The following is an 18,046-nucleotide window of genomic DNA, read 5'->3' as shown; positions in this document are numbered from 1 at the left end:
GTTGGCCATGTGGTTTGATGGGCTATTCTATTTTTGCTTCTTTCTTTACATTTTTTTGGGGGGAGGGGAATATTTCTTCTACCATATGTAGGCAGTCAGACCATCCTTCTTAGGCTCCATTTTCTATGCCCTGCTGTATATGTCTCTCTGTGTGACCTAATGGGAGACTTCAGTGCAAGTAAATTTACAGAATTTACACCGGGCATTTAGCAGATATAAAATTTCCTCCTCCAAGAATGAAGCTTGATGGTTGATGCTCTTGGATGCAGCCCTGGCTAGCAGGAGTGAATCTCGATCCCCTGGAGTGTGTGGCCTGATGCTGCTGCCATGCCCTAAAACCCTGGGAGCCACAGGAAATCAGTCATAAAGTGTTGGGGTATTAGAAGAGAGGTTTTGTCAGCACTTCTTCATTGGATAATCAGGAAAGAAAACCACAAGACTCCATTGATAGAAATCAAGTGTACTTTTACTAATTATAAATGAACAGAAGCGTAGCAAAGCGAAGTCTATTTAGGCGCGAAAGCAAATGATATATAGAATAACCTATTCCCCATCCCTTGGCATCCCATGCACAGTCCAATCATAATTCTCCCAAGTGTCAGGTGTGAGATAACTTCGAAAGGCATCACCAAGATGGAATGTTGGTGCTGTTGGCCTTGGCGGGAACTTTCCTCCACATGCGCAGTAAGACGGGCAGTAGAAACTCCAGAATCTTCCTCCAGCACAATTAGCAGTCCCCTCCCAAATACCATGCCCTCCCTCCCCGTTTCAATGGCAGCTGAAGCAGCAGCAAAGCAGAGGCTGACATCCGGCCCTCCTCCGGAAAAAAGTGGTCAGATCTGGAAAATGACAAAACACAAACAAACAGACGAACAACAAAAACGGAGAAAGAAAAACGCGGGGTGGGGGGGAGAGAGAGAAAAAAGTCAGGAAGTAGGGACAACTAGGGCTTGTCAGGATAAGCAGAATAGAACTGGCGGAGCAGCTGGGGGCCCCGGAGATGGGACTTATCCACCCACTCGGCATGTGACGGGGGAAAATGCTTCCAAGCCACCAGGTACTGAATTCGGTTCCGCCGTTTGTGAGAGTCCAAAATTTCTCGAACCTCAAAATGCTGTTCACCATCAATCAATAGGGGGGCTGGTGGCGGATCCACCGGTGGACGTAAAGACGAAAAACGAACAGGCTTAATGAGATTAACGTGGAAAACAGGATACACACGGTTGAGGTGCTTGGGCAGCTGCAAGCGAACCGAAACAGGATTGATGACCTTGATGATGGGAAATGGGCCCACATACTTAGGCCACAACTTCTTGGATTTTTGTGTAGTTTGAAGGAACTTTGTGGATAGATAAGCTTGATCTCCCACCTTGTATTCATAAGGTGCAGCACGTTTCTTATCAGCCTGCTTCTTATGCTTGCGATGCGCAGCGTCTAAAGCACGAAGCGCCAAAGGCCAAACACGCCATAAACGCTCACTCCAGTCAGAGATCGAGGAAACCTGTGGCTGCTCAAGAGGAACTTCAGGAATAAGAACAAAGTCCTGGCCAAACACCACTTGGAAAGGGGTGAAACCAGTGCTGCTGTGTACAGAATTATTATAAGCCACCTCCGCGTGCAGCAACAAGTCCACCCAATCATCTTGCTGGTAGTTGATGAAACAACGTAAATATTGCTCCAGAACAGAATTAGTCCTCTCACAAGCCCCATTAGTCTGAGGGTGGTGGGCAGAGCTTAAGCCCTGGGCGGAGCCAATACGCTTAAGAAATTCTTTCCAGAACACAGAGGTGAATTGCACACCCCTATCCGAAATGATGCGCTCAGGCACTCCGTGCAACCGGTAAATGTGAGAAATGAATAGTTTGGCGAGGGCCTTCGCAGAAGGAATCCTCGGGCAAGGTACAAAATGAACTTGTTTGGAGAATAAGTCAGTAAACACCCATATGACTGTGTGCCCCTGGCTCTCAGGAGGTTCGACAATGAAGTCCATAGAAATCTCATTCCACGGAGCGACAGGGCAAGTTACAGTTTGGAGCAACCCCTGTGGTTTTCCAGGCGGGCGTTTAGTGGCCGCACAAACGGGACAGCTGGCAACATGAAGTTCAATGTCCTTTTTCAAAGAGGGCCACCAAAACTGCCGTTTGATAAGATGCAGCGTCTTCACGAATCCAAAGTGCCCCGCTAACTTGGAATCATGAGCCCGTTGGAGGACAACCAGACGAAGAGAGGTAGGGACGTAAAGTTTTGCCCCAATCCATGGCAAATCATCCCTCATGGTGCATTCACTTTGATGTTGCTGGAACCAATCATCCTGAGGAAGGGCCTTCTTGAGGTTGGAAAGAAAATCTTGAGACACGTCTACCTTAGAGCGTCTTTGCTGTCTAGTAACTACAGGAGCAGCGAAGCTTGACATGGGAACAACGGGCTGGACAACGCTGAGCTTAGAGCAGTTGTACTGAGGGAGTCTGGACAAAGCATCAGCCATGAAGTTCTTCCCCCCCGGGATGTATTTCAGGGTGAAATTAAAACGATTGAAATGTTGAGCCCAGCGCATCTGCTTAGGGGAGAGTCTCCTGGGAGTTCTCAAAGCCTCCAAATTTTTATGGTCAGTCCACACCTCAAACGGGTGTTTAGCGCCCTCCAGGAAATGGCGCCATGTGGCTAAAGCCCAACGAACAGCAAACGCTTCTTTCTCCCAGATCGCCCAACGTCTCTCAATGTCCGTGAGTTTATGAGAGGTGTATGCACAAGGTTGTAATTTAGTCTCCTTCTGGTAACTCCTGCATCCAATTCTTCAGAATCCTCTTTTTGCCCAACTCCCAAAGTCCATCGGGGGCGAACCACAGGCTCTTCCACTCTTAGGCCAGCCAGCCTTTCAGGTAAAGATGGGTCTGCAGTTACCCCTTCAGTCTCCTCTTCATCGCTCGCTCGCAATGACATTTTCTTCGTTCCTTCTTGTGAGTACATCCCCCACGGTAGGTTGAAACTCCTGGTGGGGTGTGTGTGAGACTTCGCTTATTGTCAGCACTTTTTCATTGGATAATCAGGAAAGAAAACCACAAGACTCCATTGATAGAAATCAAGTGTACTTTTACTAATTATAAATGAACAGAAGCGTAGCAAAGCGAAGTCTGATTATTTAGGCGTGAAAGCAAATGATATATAGATTAACCCATTCCCCACCCCTTGGCATCCCATGCACAGTCCAATCATAATTCTCCCAAGTGTCAGGTGTGAGATAACTTCGAAAGGCATCACCAAGATGGAATGTCGGTGCCTTTGGCCTTGGCGGGAACCCTCCTCCGCATGCGCAGTAAGACGGGCAGTAGAAACTCCAGAATCTTCCTCCAGCACAATTAGCAGTCCCCTCCCAAATACCATGCCCTCCCTCCCCGTTTCAATGGCAGCCACAGCAACAGCAAAGCAGAGGCTGACAGGTTTTGATCTCCACTGAGAATCACCCCTAAGAAAGCTGAAGTGTAATTCTAGAAAACCTTCATGAACTTTTAGGGCTTGGCACATAAGCTAATCTTCGTAAGCTGAGCAGCATCCCATTTTAAGGCTAAGTTATGAAGATCAGTTGCTGGAAGTAAAAAACCACTTGATAGCATTTAATCAGTGGAAACCTTTTGCAAACGCCTTAGGTAGAAACTGAAGAAGGGTGTTTTTCTGCCTCCTATCTGGAGATGGTGCTCAAACAGGGAACACCTGTGCCTAGAAAGCGGATAATACCTGTGGTTGAGCTTAAAGGAGTTAAAACCATCGAGTACTGAATTGCTAGAAATGTTGGAAAGCGACTGGAAAAGTAGAAGAAAGAAAGTCCAGATGCCTTTTGAAAAAAGCACCTTTGGGAACAGCTGAACTTCCTGTCCCGGATCACTCATGGGAGAAGAGTGGTGCGCAGAGCGTCTTTTGTGCTTTTCCCATGGTTGAAGCAGCAGCTGGAAGGTGAGCTGGAAGCAGAGAAGCAACTGGGCTGAAGCATCTCAGCTGCTGCTCCTGCAGGTTCCTTCCCTCCCCGAATTTAAGCCCACTGGTGCTGCACGCTGTGAAACTGGTGGCTGCAATTTTATTCCCGGTGGGAAGATTGGAAAAGTCTCTTCCAAGTGAAGGTGGATTCTTTGGGAATGGCTTCCCTCCAGAGGTTGTGGGGGCTCCCATCACTGGAGGGTTTGTGACAGAGCTGGGAGGGATCTTGCAGGTGTTCTATTCCGATGCCCTGATCAAGCAGGAGACCGAATATCATTTCAGACAAATGGCACAGTAGAAACAGATGTGCACATGGTCCACAACATTTGCGGTAATCCTAGCACTTGTTCCGTGACTACACTTCAGTAGTGTGTGGTTTTGAAGGTGCAGGAAAGGGAGTTGCAACAATTCGGGTTCTGCCAAGAGTTGCACATATGTGGTGGCCGCAGCATCGCACACTCATGATCCCCATTTGTGAGCTTCCCAGCTAGCTTCTGACAAGCAAAATCAGTGGATATATTGGCAGGAAATTGCAAGTCACAGTCATATGAAATTGCCTTGAACAACCCACTGTAGTTTGCTTAACAACTACAGAGGAACAGATGTAAGTTAGCACTGTCATATGACATTATGCTTAATGATTGAGCTGCTTAGTGATGCAAATATCAGTTGCAATTGCAGTAGTTTAAGGACTACTTGAGTTGAGTTTCACCAGAGGGGTTGTAGATAGTATTTTCTTCTCTTATTTGCAGCTGAGGATTTCTATAAGCAAAATGGTCTATACTATTTTTCTTTTTTCACATCATCTCTAACAATTTTATAAACAATTAAAGTTACATTTTTATTTGAATCTTACAGACAAAAAGGATGGCGATGAACGCTCTGGACAACTGAAAATAACAAGCAACCTTGACAAGGGAAGAAAATCAAGCCAGAAATCAGAATATTTTCCATTCTGTCATAAAACCATACAATTCTGATCCTCCTCCAGCAGCTGATAGCCAAAAGAAGGAATAAGCAGATTATGCAGAACTCAGGGATACAATACATGAAAAACTGAAGGGAGAAACCTTATGAATATTCAGATTGTGGGAAAGGTTTCATTAAAAATTCCCATCTCCTGAGACACAAGACCATGCACAGAGGAGAGAAAAACTTTGAATGTCCTGATTGTATCTGTGGGAAAGGTTTCAGTCAGAATTCAAGCCTGGTGACTCATCAAAGGATTCACACCGGAGAGAAACCCTTTGAATGTCCTGATTGTGGGAAATGTTTTCGTGATAATTCCATCCTGGTGAGACACCAGAAGACTCACATAGGAGAGAAAGCCATTGAATGTCCTGATTGTGGGAAAGGTTTCAGTCACACTTCCAGGTTGGTTAGACAAAAGAAGACTCACACAGTAGAAAAACCCATTGAATGACCTGACTGTGGGAAAGGTTTCATTAAGAATTCCAGCCTGGTGAGACACCAGATGATTCATACAGGAGAGAAACATTTTGAATACATGTCCCCCCTAGTCCTTCCCTTCACTAGACTAGACATACCCAATTCCTGCAACCCTTCTTTATATTTTAGCATCCGGGCCCCTAATCCTCTTTGTTGCTCTTTTCTGCATTCTTTCCAGAGTCTCAATAACTTTTTTATGATATGGTGACCAAACTGTCTGTAATTATCTAAGTGTGGTCTTACTCTTTATAAAGTGGTACTAGTACTTCACATGATCTTGATTCTATCTCTGTTAATGCAGCCTACTATTGTATTGCCTTTTTTGGACCACTGCTCGCCCATATCTAAATGATTGTCCTCTAGACTTCAAGGTTTCTCTCATAGTTATTACCTGAGCCCAGTACTACCTATTCTGTACCAGTACATTTGGTTTTTCTTGAATAAGCGTAAAGCCCTTTCTTCCCCTTCATTGAATTTCATTTTGTTAGGTACGGCCCAGTGTGCAAATCTATCAAGATTCTCTATCTTGAGCTTCTGACGTGTTGACTATTCCTGCCAACTTGGTGTTGTTTGCAAATTTGATGTGTTCCGGTTCGACTCCCTCATCAAAGGCATTTATGAAGATATTAAAGAGTATTAAAGCAGAACCTTGGGGTACCCACTGCTTACTTCTCTCCATATAGGTATAGCCCCATTAAGGAATACACTTTGAGTGTGATTGTCAGCCAGTTATGAATCCATCTCTGTGGATTGATGTACCTATCCCACATTTTTCTAATTTACCAAGAAGTAGGTTACTACTTTGTCAACTGCCTTTCGAAATCCAATTATACAATGTATTTGATTGGTCCGCTAATTTAGGCACGTTGTGCAAGAATGATATAATATAGGTTTGGAACGATCTGCTTTTGAAAAACCCATGTTGACTTCTGGTTATGTATTTGCTTGCTTCTAGGTGTTTGCAGTTCTTTTGCTTCATTTGCAGTTTTGGGGGCTTTACGGTTCTGGAGATTTTGTGATGATGCATGAGTGGCATTTCGTTTATATATATATAGATTTTCCAGTATTTCCCACACTCCTTGCACTGTTTTCTCCTTTAGGATTTTAATCCATGAAATTTTGCTTAGGCTCTGAACTTCTTAAAATCAGCTCTTCTAAAGTTTAAGACACTTGTTGGATTATATTCTGTTGCTTGTGTTTGCATTATTTTGACTTCCAGTAAGATGTGGTCACTCTCCCAAGTTTCCAGCAACTTCAACTCCTTCTATCACTCCTCTATTAGTAAGAATTAGGTTGATATAGTTTTTCCTCTAGTTCCCTCCTCTTCTTTTTTGATGACAAACTTGTCAGCTAAGTTGGTTAGGAATCTATTCAATCTCCTACTTGCTGTATACTTTGTCTCCCAGTTGATATCAGGGTAGTTAAAGTCTCCCATTATATCTTGAAGTTGCCCTCTTGATATAGCTTGTAATCCACACGGGTATTGAAAATGACAGATGAATAAAAGTTTTTTTTTATTTCCGGGTCTTGCCAATAAATATGGTATTTCCTGCCCCGTCCATGTATTAACCAGGTTCAATTGTGCTTAATCCAGCACTTCCTAAAAAATAGCTATTGGCATCTTTGGTTGCACAGGGAGTCCTCATTTACCACTTTTTCCCTGAGCCTTCGAAGTTACTATGGCACAGTAGAAGCAGACGTGCACCTGGTCCACAAAATTTGCGGTAATCCTAGCACTTGTTCCGTGACTGTCCTTAGCCTCCTCCTGCCCGGCTGCCAGCTTTTTGACATTGGAGAGATTGCTGGTTGGAGCAAGAAAACTGTTGTGCTCACCTCCCGTGACTGCTTATGCCAATGCATAGCTAGAATTGGAAGAAAAGTGGGTCGTTGTGGCGGAAAGAGTCAGTGCAATATCTGAGAGCTTGGATGAGAAGGTGCGAGTGAGGCGGCAGATGCTTTCCCTGTTAACTGAGTCCATTAAGCCATTTGGTGTAAGGAGGAAATCAGTGCGGTGGGTTCAGTTACCGCTGAGATCAGCTGCTGCCTCGCTTGGACCTTTTCATCCACGCTGCTTGGTGTTGCTCTGGTTTTTTCTGCCACAGCCACACAGCCATTTCTTCTACCTTTGCCTTGGCACTTGCAACCGTGGGAGCCCAGCTCTGCAGCTCCCTTGCTCCAACCAGCAGCCTCTGTTTGTTTCCAAACGTTTGTGGCCAGGCAGGAGGCCGATAAGGATGGTTTCAAGGTGACATGCCACTTCCTTGCCAGTCCGGCTAGCGGGTGGGCAAGCAGGTTGGCTTCAAAGAAAAGTGCTGCACTGGGCGATGCATCCCCTAGTCGCGGGCTAGATGCGAGGCCCCAGGCAGACAGAAGGACAAGAGTGCGACAGATGGTCCAAGCCACCGTGGAAACCAAGAGGCCGGCCTGAAAGGCACAGGCTAAGACTCCAATGGCTTTCTGGCTCATCGAAGCAGAGATGGGCAAGAGGCTGGAGAGCACACAGTGCCCCAATGCAACATTCCCACAGGGGCTGCCTGTTTTCCCTCCACTCCAACCTCAGGCCCTGCATCCAGCCCGTGAGTGGCCAATGCATCACTTCCAGAGTCGTCTGGCTGGCGATCTTCCGCACACTTCCCTTGCAGGCCAGGCTGGCTTCAGAAAACACCAGGGAAGGGCTCCAATGCTGCAATCTCCCGTGCCCTTCCCTCAGAAACCAGACTGGCTTTGGGAAACATCCAGGAAACGGTCGGATGGTGCAATCTGCCACACACTTCTTGTGCAGGTCAGGCTGGTTTTGGGGAACACCCATTGAAGGTTCCAATGCCACGGTCTCCCATGCAGGTCAGGCCAGTTTCAGGAAACACTCGGGAAGGGCTCCGAAGCCACAATCTCCTGCACGCTCCCCTACCACCCTGCACACATCAATCCACCCACCGCATCACCCCTCTGCCAGCATGCCCTCTCCCACCTACGAATCCATGCCCTTTGGCCTTACATTTGCGAGCAGTAATGAACAGAAGTACGCAGATGTGTGGCCAGATTCTGCAAGGTCTATATAAGGCTGATGCCTGAAGGAGGGATGATGATGGAGGTGGGAAAAGCCGCCAACACAAGGAGTGGATGGAAAATGAGGGGGCGGGGTTTAATGCCACCACTGCGTGGCCTGGATATATTGTGTTGACCGGCTGTGTCTGGCTCGCAGGGCCTAGTTTGAGAACCCTGACATAAAGCTTCCCCTGGCTGGTTCTTGCTCTGTAGCACTAAGGCCCAAGTAGTCCTACCCGGCTGCCAATTCCATAGAGAGGGGGCATGCCCCCTCGGTCAATTTCCTTCCTAAAGAGGTAGCATAAAAGAGATTTCCAAACCCCGTCCTGATTGTGACTCGCAAATGATGCTGACCAGTTGCCCAGTAAAGCAAAATATTTTGCACTGGTTATCCACTGCATTAGTAGGAATCCCAGGACTCAGTGTGCAACGTCAAAAATATTCATAGCCTGGCTTGCACACTAGCTGATCTTAATTTGGCCTCACAAATCCTGGATGCAATAAACTAAGGCAGGATCAGAAAACTATCCTTGGGAATGGGCAGCCTTTGATTATGTACTAAGGCACAATCATGGCTGCAAAGAATGTTGGGACATATGCTTGCTTTAAATCTGACTAAAAGCTCACAGAAGGTGACATCAGACATCTTAAAAGAATTGGCACAGAAAATCACATTTCTATTTAAAAGAACTTCTGCCCTTCCTGAGTGGAAAACACTCCTTTTGGGGGCCACTGCCATAATCATGAGAATCCTCTGCTCCCTCCACCTTTGTCCCAGTAGCCTGCAAAATCACCTCCCATTTCAATAGACCCCTAGTAAGGATGCCAGGCAAATATCCCTCTTGGTCTGCCAGGTATATAGAAAGTACAGAGACCATTTTAATGGTTCATAGGTTGGGCAATATATGTAAATATATATAGCGTAAAAGGGGGAAATTGTGGGAATCCCCCCCCCCCCCAGAATGAAATATTTGAGGGATATTAAAAGAGATAGAATATTATATTTCTGCAAAGGAGAAATGGGGAAACATATTCTTAGGGGCAGAAAGCAGCCCCCCTTCCTGTCTTTCTTAATAGCCTACAGCAGATGCTCATTAAGAAATCCTGGGCCAGCCTATTCACAAGCAAAATAACTTCACCTCCAGGTAATGGGATTAAGGACAGGACATGCCTTCTCCCCAGTCATGGAAAAAAGTGGAAACAATACAGTTCCATTAAGGAAGGAAGGAAGGCTAGAGGCAATAGATAGCAGGATAAAATCAATTACACATGTCTGACAGGTTTGGAAGTGCTAATTAAGACCCATCATGAGCCTTTGGAAAACAAGTAAAAATAATCAAATAATAAAAGCCCACAAAGGAAACCTCAACAGTTTTTGAGAATGAAAGAAATGGCAATTGGCAGTATTTCGATGAATGTGGGAGTGAGATAATGTAATTCTGTCTTCCCAACACATAGGAGATGTTTCAGTTTCTTTCATTCCGCTCAGGGCTTTTTTAAAATTTAAATTTATACATACAGACAAGTATATTTCTAATGGGTCACAACCAGGAGCTAAGCTAAGCAGCGTCCCATTTCACTAGGCTAAGTTGCAAAGATCACTTGCTAAACGGATTGATAGCATTTAATCAGTGGAAACTTGTTGCAAGCGCCTTAGGTAGAAACTGGAGAAAGATTTTTTTTCTGCCTCCAATCTGGAGATGGTGGTCAAACAGGCAACATCTGTGCCCAGAAAGCGGATAATACCTGTGGTTGAGTTTAAAAGAGTTAAAACCATCGAGTACTGAATTGCTAGAAAGGTTGGAAGGTGACAGGAGGACTAGAAAAAAGAAAGTCCAGTTGCCTTTTGAAAAAAGCACCTTTGGGACAGCTGAACTTCCTCTTCCGGATCGCTCATAGGAGGGGAGTGGTGTGCAGAGCGGCTTTTCTGCTCTTCCCAGGGTCGAAGCAGAAGCTGGAAGGTGAGTTGAGGGCGGGTGGGAGGAGAGTCCTGGAAGCAGAGAAGCAACTGGGCTGAAGCATCTCAGCTGCTGCTGCTGCAGGTTCCTTCCCTCCCCGAATTTAAGCCCACTGGGGCTGCACGCTGTGAAACTGGTGGCTGCAATTTTCCTTCCGGTGGGAAGATTGGAAAAGTCTCTTCCAAGTGAAGGTGGATTCTTTGGGAATGGCTTCCCTCCAGAGGTTGTGGGGGCTCCCATCACTGGAGGGTTTGTGACAGAGCTGGGAGGGACCTTGCAGGGCTTCTATTCCGACGCCCTGATCAAGCAGGAGACCCAACATCATTTCAGACAAGTGGCTGTCCTGCCTCTGATTAAAAGCCACCAGGGATGGAGCCCCCACAACCTCTGAAGGGAAAACCTTCCACTGGTTCACTGTTCTTAGTGTCAGGAAGTTTCTCCTTAGTTCGGAGTTGCTTCTCTCCTTGATGAGTTTCCATCCAGTTCCTTGTCCTGCCTTCAGGGGCTTTGGAGAATAGGTTGACGCCCCTCCCTCTTTTGTGGCAACTCCTCAAGTATTGGAAGATGGCTATCATGTCACCCGTAGTCCTTCCTTTCACTAGATGAGAAATACCCAATTCCTGCAACCTCTTAATTATATTTTAGCCTCCACCCCCTAATCCTCTTTGTTGCTCTTTTCTGTCTTCTTTCCAGAGTCTTAACATCTTTTTTATGATATGGTGACCAAACTGTCTGCAATTTTTTAAGTGTGGTCTTACACTTTATAAAGTGATACTAGTACTTCACATGGTCATGATTCTGTCTCTCTGTTAATGCAGCCTAGTACTTTTTTTTTTTACCGCTGCAATATACAGTTGGCCCATATCTAAATGATTGTTCACTAAGACTTCAAGGTTCCTCTCATAGTTATTACTTGAGCCAAGTGCTACCTATTTTATACCAGTACATTTGGTTTTCCTTGCATAAGTGTAAATCCCCTATCCCCCCTGCATTGAATTTCATTTTGTTAGGTAGGACCCTGTGTTCTAATCTATCGAGATTCTATTCTCCTGAGCCTAGCTTCTGAGGTGTTGACTATTCCTGCCAACTTTGTGTCATTTGATGCGTTCCTGTTCGATTCCTTCATGGATTATATTCTATTGCTTGTGTTTGGATTATATTGAATTCCAGTAAGACATGGTCACTTGCCCAACGTTCCAACAACTTCTACTCCTTCTATCGCTTCTCTATTAGTAAGAATTAGGTCGAGTACAATTTTTCCCCTACTTCCCTCCTCCACCTTTTGGATGATAAAATTGTTTTGTTAAGTAGGTTAAGAATCTAGCTGTAGTTGGTCTCCCAGTTGATATCAGGACAGTTAAAGTCTCCCATAACAACTTGATGTTGCCCTCTTGATATGGTTTGTAATCCATGTTACAAACGTGGATTTTGACTGAAAATGACAGATGAATAACATTTGCAAGTTTTCTTACTTCCATGTTTTACCAATAAATATGGTATTTCTTTTCCCATCCACGTATTAACCAGATTCAATTGTGCTTAATCCATCTTTGGTTGCGCAGGTTGTCCTCATTTACCACTTTTTCCCTGAGCTTTCAAAGTTACTATGGCACAGTAGAAGCAGACGTGCACCTGGTCCATAAAATTTGTGGTAATCCTAGGACTTGTTCCGTGACCGCATGTCAGCAGTGACTGTGGTTTTCAAGGTGCAGGAAAAGAAGTTGCACCAATCCGGGTTCTGCCAAAAGATGCACATTTATGATGGCGGCAGCATCCCACACTCATGATCCCCATTTGTGACCCTCCCAGCTATCTCCTGACAAGCAAAATCAGTAGTTATACTGGAAGGAAATTGCAAGTCACAGTCATATAAAATTGCCTTTAACAACCCACAGTAATTAGCTTAACAACTACAGAGGAGCAGATGTAATTTGGCACTGTCATGGGACATGATGCTTAAGGATTGATCTGCTTAGTGACAGAAATATCAGTTCTAATTGCGGTAGGTTAAGTAAGGACTACTTGAGTGGGGGTGTCACCAGAGGGGTGGTAGGCACTATTTTCTCCTCTTATTTGCAGCTGAGGACTTCATGAGCAAAAGTGGTTTATACTTTTCGTCTTTTTTCACATCGTTTCTAACCAATTAAATTTTATAAAAAATTAAAGGTACACTATTCTTTGATTCTTACAGACAAACTGGATGGAAATAAAAGCACTTGGAACAACTATAGATAACAATTAATGTTGAAAAGGGAACAATATCAAGCCAGAAATCAAAATATTTTCCATTTCCTTCAGTAAACCATGTAGTTCTGTTCCTCCTCCAGCAGCTGTTAGGACAAAGAGAGAAAATCAAGAAAGAATAAGCAGTTATGCAGAACTCAAGGATACATTACATGAAAAGCGAAGAGAGGTTATGTATCATTCAGTAAAAGCGGCAAATATCTGGAAGTCTGTTGGGAGGAAAAGATCCATAGTAAAGCCACGTAGAACAGACAGGCCTCTCCCCGTGAGGAAGAAGACGGCTTGAATGAAAGCACCCTAAACAAGGCATTGTCCATATTTTTGACCTGCTCAAGAATATCAGCTGTGCAAAAGTTCCATAGATTTGCCTATTGTGGAAAAAGCACAGATGGGAAATCACAGCTGATTATTCGCAAGAGGAGCCACGAATGAGAAATGACATACAAATTACCTGAATGTGACAAAAACTATGATCACAACAGCTCCCTTGTGGTTCATTGACACATCTTCACACAAGAAGAAAGCCACAAAAGCTTCATTAGAAATTTCCATCTCATGAGACACCAGAAGAAGAAGAAAAACCACTTGTCCTCGTTGTGGGAAAGTCACAATTCCAGCCTGGTGATACACCAGAGGACTCACATAGAGAAACCATTTGAATGTCCTATCTGTGGAAAAACCTTTAGTTATAGTTCCAACCTGGTGACACACCAGAGGATACACACAGGAGAAAGGCTCTTTGAATGCCATATCTGTGGGAAAGCTTTCAGGCATAATTACAATCTGTTGAGACACCAGAGGACTCACACAGGAGAGAAACCCTTTGAATGTCCTATCTGTGGGAAAAGCTTTCCTGATAATTACAGCGTGGTGACACACCAGAGGATTCACACAGGAGAAAGGCCCTTTGAATACCATATCTGTGGGAAAGCTTTCAGTCAGAATAGCAATCTGGTGACTCATCAGAGGAATCACACAGAATGAAACCCTTTGAATGTCCTGCTTGTGGGAAAGATTTCAGTCATATTTCCAGCTTGGTTAGACACCAGAGGACTCATTCAAGGGAGAAACCATTCGAATGTCCTGATTGTGGGAAAAGTTTCAGTCAAAATTCCCATCTGCTGCTTCATCAGAGGACTCACACAGGAGAGAAACCATTTGAATGTCCTGATTGTGGTAAATGTTTCAGTGATAATTCCAACTTAGTTAGACACCAGAGGACTCACACAGGAGAGAAACCTTTTGAATGTCTCTATTGTGGGAAAACTTTCAATCAGAGTTCCCACCTAGTGATACACCAGAAGACTCACACGGGAGAGAAACCCTTTGAATGTCTCTATTGTGGGAAAAGTTTCAGTCAGAATTCCTACCTAGTGATACACCAGAAGACTCACACAGGAGAGAAAGCCATTGAATGTCCTGATTGTGGGAAAGGTTTCAGTAAGAAATCCAGATTGGTTAGACACCAGATGATTCACACAGGAGAAAGGCCCTTTAAATGTCCTGATTGTGGGAGAGGTTTCATTGATAATTCAAGCCTGGTGACTCATCACAGGACACACACAGGAGAGAAACCCTTTGAATGTCCTACCTGTGGGAAAAGCTGTAGTAATAATTCTAGCCTGGTGACACACCAGAGGACTCACATAGGAGAGAAGCCTTTTGAATGTCCTATCTGTGGGAAAAGTTTTAGTGAAAATTCCAGCCAGGTGAGACACCAGAGGACTCACACAGGAGAGAAGCCTTTTGAATGTCCTATCTGTGGGAAAAGCTTTAGTTATAATTCAAGCCTGGTGACTCATCAGAGGACTCACATAGGAGAGAAGTCTTTTGAATGTCCTATCTGTGGGAAAGGTTTCATTGAGAATTCAAGCCTGGTGACTCATCAGAGGATACACACAGGAGAGAAACCCTTTGAATGTCCTACCTGTGGGAAACGTTTTAGGGATAATTCCAGTCAGGTGAGACACCAGAGGACACACACAGGAGAGAAGCCATTTTAATGTCCTATCTGTGGGAAAAGCTTTAGTGATAATTCCAATGTGGTGATACACCAGAGGACTCACACCTGAGAGAAATCTTTGAATTGGCTAGTCTGTGGACATTACTTCAAGCATAAACCATCCCTTATTGCACACAAGGTAATCTATATTAGGAAAAGAAGCTGGGTTTAGAGAATGCTTGAATTTCATTTGTGATCTATTGAAAGTATAGGTGAATAATCTCCTTTTGGGTTATTTTATTCTCTTATCTCTATACAACAGCGTCCAGAACAAAAATCCACTATCTTCCCCATCCATGCCTTTCTTTTTTTTACATTTTTTTGAGGAAGTGGGAAATATTTCTTCTGTCCTATAGAGGCAATCACGCCGTCTTTCTTAGGCTCCATTTCTAGGCCCTGCTATATATGTTTCTCTGTATGATCTAACGGGAGGCTTCAGTGCAAGTAAATTTACAGAATTTACACTGGGCATTTAGCAGATATAAAATTTCCTCTTCCAAGAATGAATCTTGATGGTTGATGCTCTTGGATGCAGCCCTGGCCAGCAGGAGTGAAGCTTGTTCCCCTGGAGTGTGTGGCCTGATGCTGCTGCCATGCCCTAAAATCCTGGGGGCAACAGTGATAAAGTTTTGGCATGTAGAGAGGTTTTGATCTCCATTGAGAATCACCCCTAAGAAAGCTGAAGTGTAATTCTATAAAACGTTCATGAACTTTTAGGGCTTGGCACATAGCTAATCTTCGTAAGCTGAGCAGCATCCCATTTTAAGGCTAAGTTACAAAGATCGGTTGCTAGAAGTCAAAAACGATTTCATGGCATTTAATCAGTGGAAACATGTTGCAAATGCCTTAGGTAGAAACTGGAGAAGGATGTTTTTCTGCCTCCTATCTGGAGATGGTGGTCAAACAGGCAACACCTGTTCCTAGAAAGAGGAATCCTGAGAATCCTGGAAGCAGAGAAGCAACTGGACTGAAGCATCTCAGCTACTGCTGCTGCAGGTTCCTTCCCTCCCCGAATTTAAGCCTGTTGGTGCTGCACGCTGTGAAACTGGTGGCTGCAATTTTCTTCCCGGTGGGAAGATTGGAAAAGTCTCTTCCAAGTGAAGGTGGATTCTTTGGGAATGGCTTTCCTCCTGATCAAACAGGAGACCGAATATTATTTCAGACAAATGGCACAGTAGAAGCAGATGTGCACATGGTCCACAACATTTGCGGTAATCCTAGCACTTGTTCCGTGACTGCACTTCAGCAGTGTGTGGTTTTGAATTTGATATAAAAGGAGTTGCAACAATTCAGGTTCTGCCAATAGTTGCACATTTATGATGGCGGTGGCATCCCACACTCATGATCCCCATTTGTGATCTTCCCAGCTAGCTTCTGACAAGCAAAATCAGTGGGTATACTGGCAGGAAATTGCAAGTCACAGTCATATGAAATTGCCTTGAATAACCCACCGTAATTTGCTTAAAAACTACAGAGGAACAGATCTAAATTAGCACTTTCATGTGACATGATGCTTAATGATTGAGCTGCTTAGTGACAGAAATATGAGTTCCAATTGCAGTAGTTTAAATAAGGTCTACTTGAGTTGAGTTTCACCAGAGGGGTTGTAGATAGTATTTTCTTCTCTTATTTGCAGCTGAGGACTTCTATAAGCAAAATGGTCTATACTATTTTTCTTTTTTCACATCATCTCTAACAATTTTATAAACAATTAAAGTTACATTTTTATTTGAATCTTACAGACAAAAAGGATGGCGATGAACGCTCTGGACAACTGAAAATAACAAGCAACCTTGACAAGGGAAGAAAATCAAGCCAGAAATCAGAATATTTTCCATTCCTTCAGAAAACCATACAATTCTGATCCACCTCCAGCAGCTGATAGTCAAAAGAAGGAATAAGGAGATTATGCAGAACTCAGGGATACAGTGCATGAAAAAGTGAAGGGAGAAACCTTATGAATATTCAGATTGTGGGAAAGGTTTCATTAAAAATTCCCATCTCCTGAGACACAAGACCATGCACAGAGGAGAGAAAAACTTTCAATGTCCTGATTGTGGGAAAAGTTTTAGTCGGAGTTCCAACCTGGTGAGACACCAGAGGACTCACACAGGAGAAAGGCCCTTCGAATGTGCTATCTGTGGGGAAAGCTATATCGATTATTCCCACCTGGTGATACACCAGAGGACTCACACTGGAGAGAAACCCTTTGTCCTATCTGTGGGAAATGTTTCAGTGATAATTCCAGTCTGGTGATACACCAGAGAATACACACAGGAGAAAGGCCCTTTGAATGTCCTATCTGTGGGAAAGCTTTCAGTCAGAATATCAATTTGGTGACTCATCAGAGGACTCACACAGGAGAGAAACCCTTTGAATGTCCTGATTGTGGAAAATGTTTCAGTGATATTTCCAGCTTGATTAGACACAAGAGGACTCAGAAAGGAGAGAAACCATTTGAATGTCCTGATTGTGGGAAAAGTTTCAGTCAAAATCCCCATCTGGTGATTCATCAGAGGACTCACACAGGAGAGAAACCCTTCAAATGTCCTGATTGTGGGAAAAGTTTCAGTCAAAATTCCCATCTGGTGAGACATCAGAGGACTCACACAGGAGAGAAGCCATTTGAGTCTCCTATCTGTGGGAAAAGGTTTTGTTATAGTTCCAACGTGGTGGCACATCAGAGGACTCACACAGAAGAGAAACCCTATGAATGTCCTGATAGTGGGAAAGTTTCAGTCTGAGTTTCAACCTGATGAAAAATCAGAAGACTCACACTGTAAAGAAATCTTTGAAATGTCCAATCTGTGGAGATTACTTCAAGCATAAATCATCCTTTATTGCACACAAGGTAATCCATATGAAGAAAAGTAGATGACTTTAGAGAATGCTTGAATTTCATTTGCGATCTCCCATTGAAAGTGTAAGTGAGGAATGGATTGATTTAATTTTCGACTGATTCTTTTTGCTCAAACATTCTCAGAATTAAAATCTGTAGGTGGAGAGAAATGGAAAATGGCTAACTACTAATTTCTGGTTATCAGCAGAAGATATTTCCTTTTGCAGAAGTAGTGAAATTCCTCAAAAAGGAATTTTGGGAGGAGCTTTTGTCTGTTGATTGTGGAATTCCCACGTGTGGAGATTCACTCTTTTATCTTCGTTTCAGCCAGATTGTGAGCGCCAGAATTCTGCAGCCAGCACAAAAGTAGTTCTCAAAATATAACTATGATGGGTCTTGAATTACCGTTGCATGTTGCATCGCTGTTAAGTGAAATTGCTTTCCTTTACTACCTGAATCCCCCTTCTCTCCCTGAGGCAACCCTTAATCAAATTTGCAGGTCACTAAGCAGAACTCTGTATACTCAGTGCTGGGGAAAAT

The 18,046-nt window shown here is 44.0% G+C and overlaps 1 protein-coding gene and 1 pseudogene across 1 annotated transcript in view; both read left to right on the top strand.

Moving 5' to 3' along the window:
- The window catches only part of LOC106544773 (uncharacterized), a 53,726-nt gene that overhangs the window by 8,152 nt on the left and 27,528 nt on the right, over positions 1 to 18,046 (top strand).
- On the top strand, positions 1,812 to 17,538 carry LOC148047597 (uncharacterized; annotated as a pseudogene).

Source organism: Thamnophis sirtalis, unplaced genomic scaffold (assembly GCF_051295495.1).
Source record: "Thamnophis sirtalis isolate CommonGarterSnake01/CBP01778 unplaced genomic scaffold, rThaSir2_p1.2 scaffold_3, whole genome shotgun sequence".
Lineage (NCBI taxonomy): Eukaryota > Metazoa > Chordata > Lepidosauria > Squamata > Natricidae > Thamnophis > Thamnophis sirtalis.
Note: the sequence above shows the minus strand (reverse complement) of the source record. Positions and strands in the feature narration are given on the sequence as shown.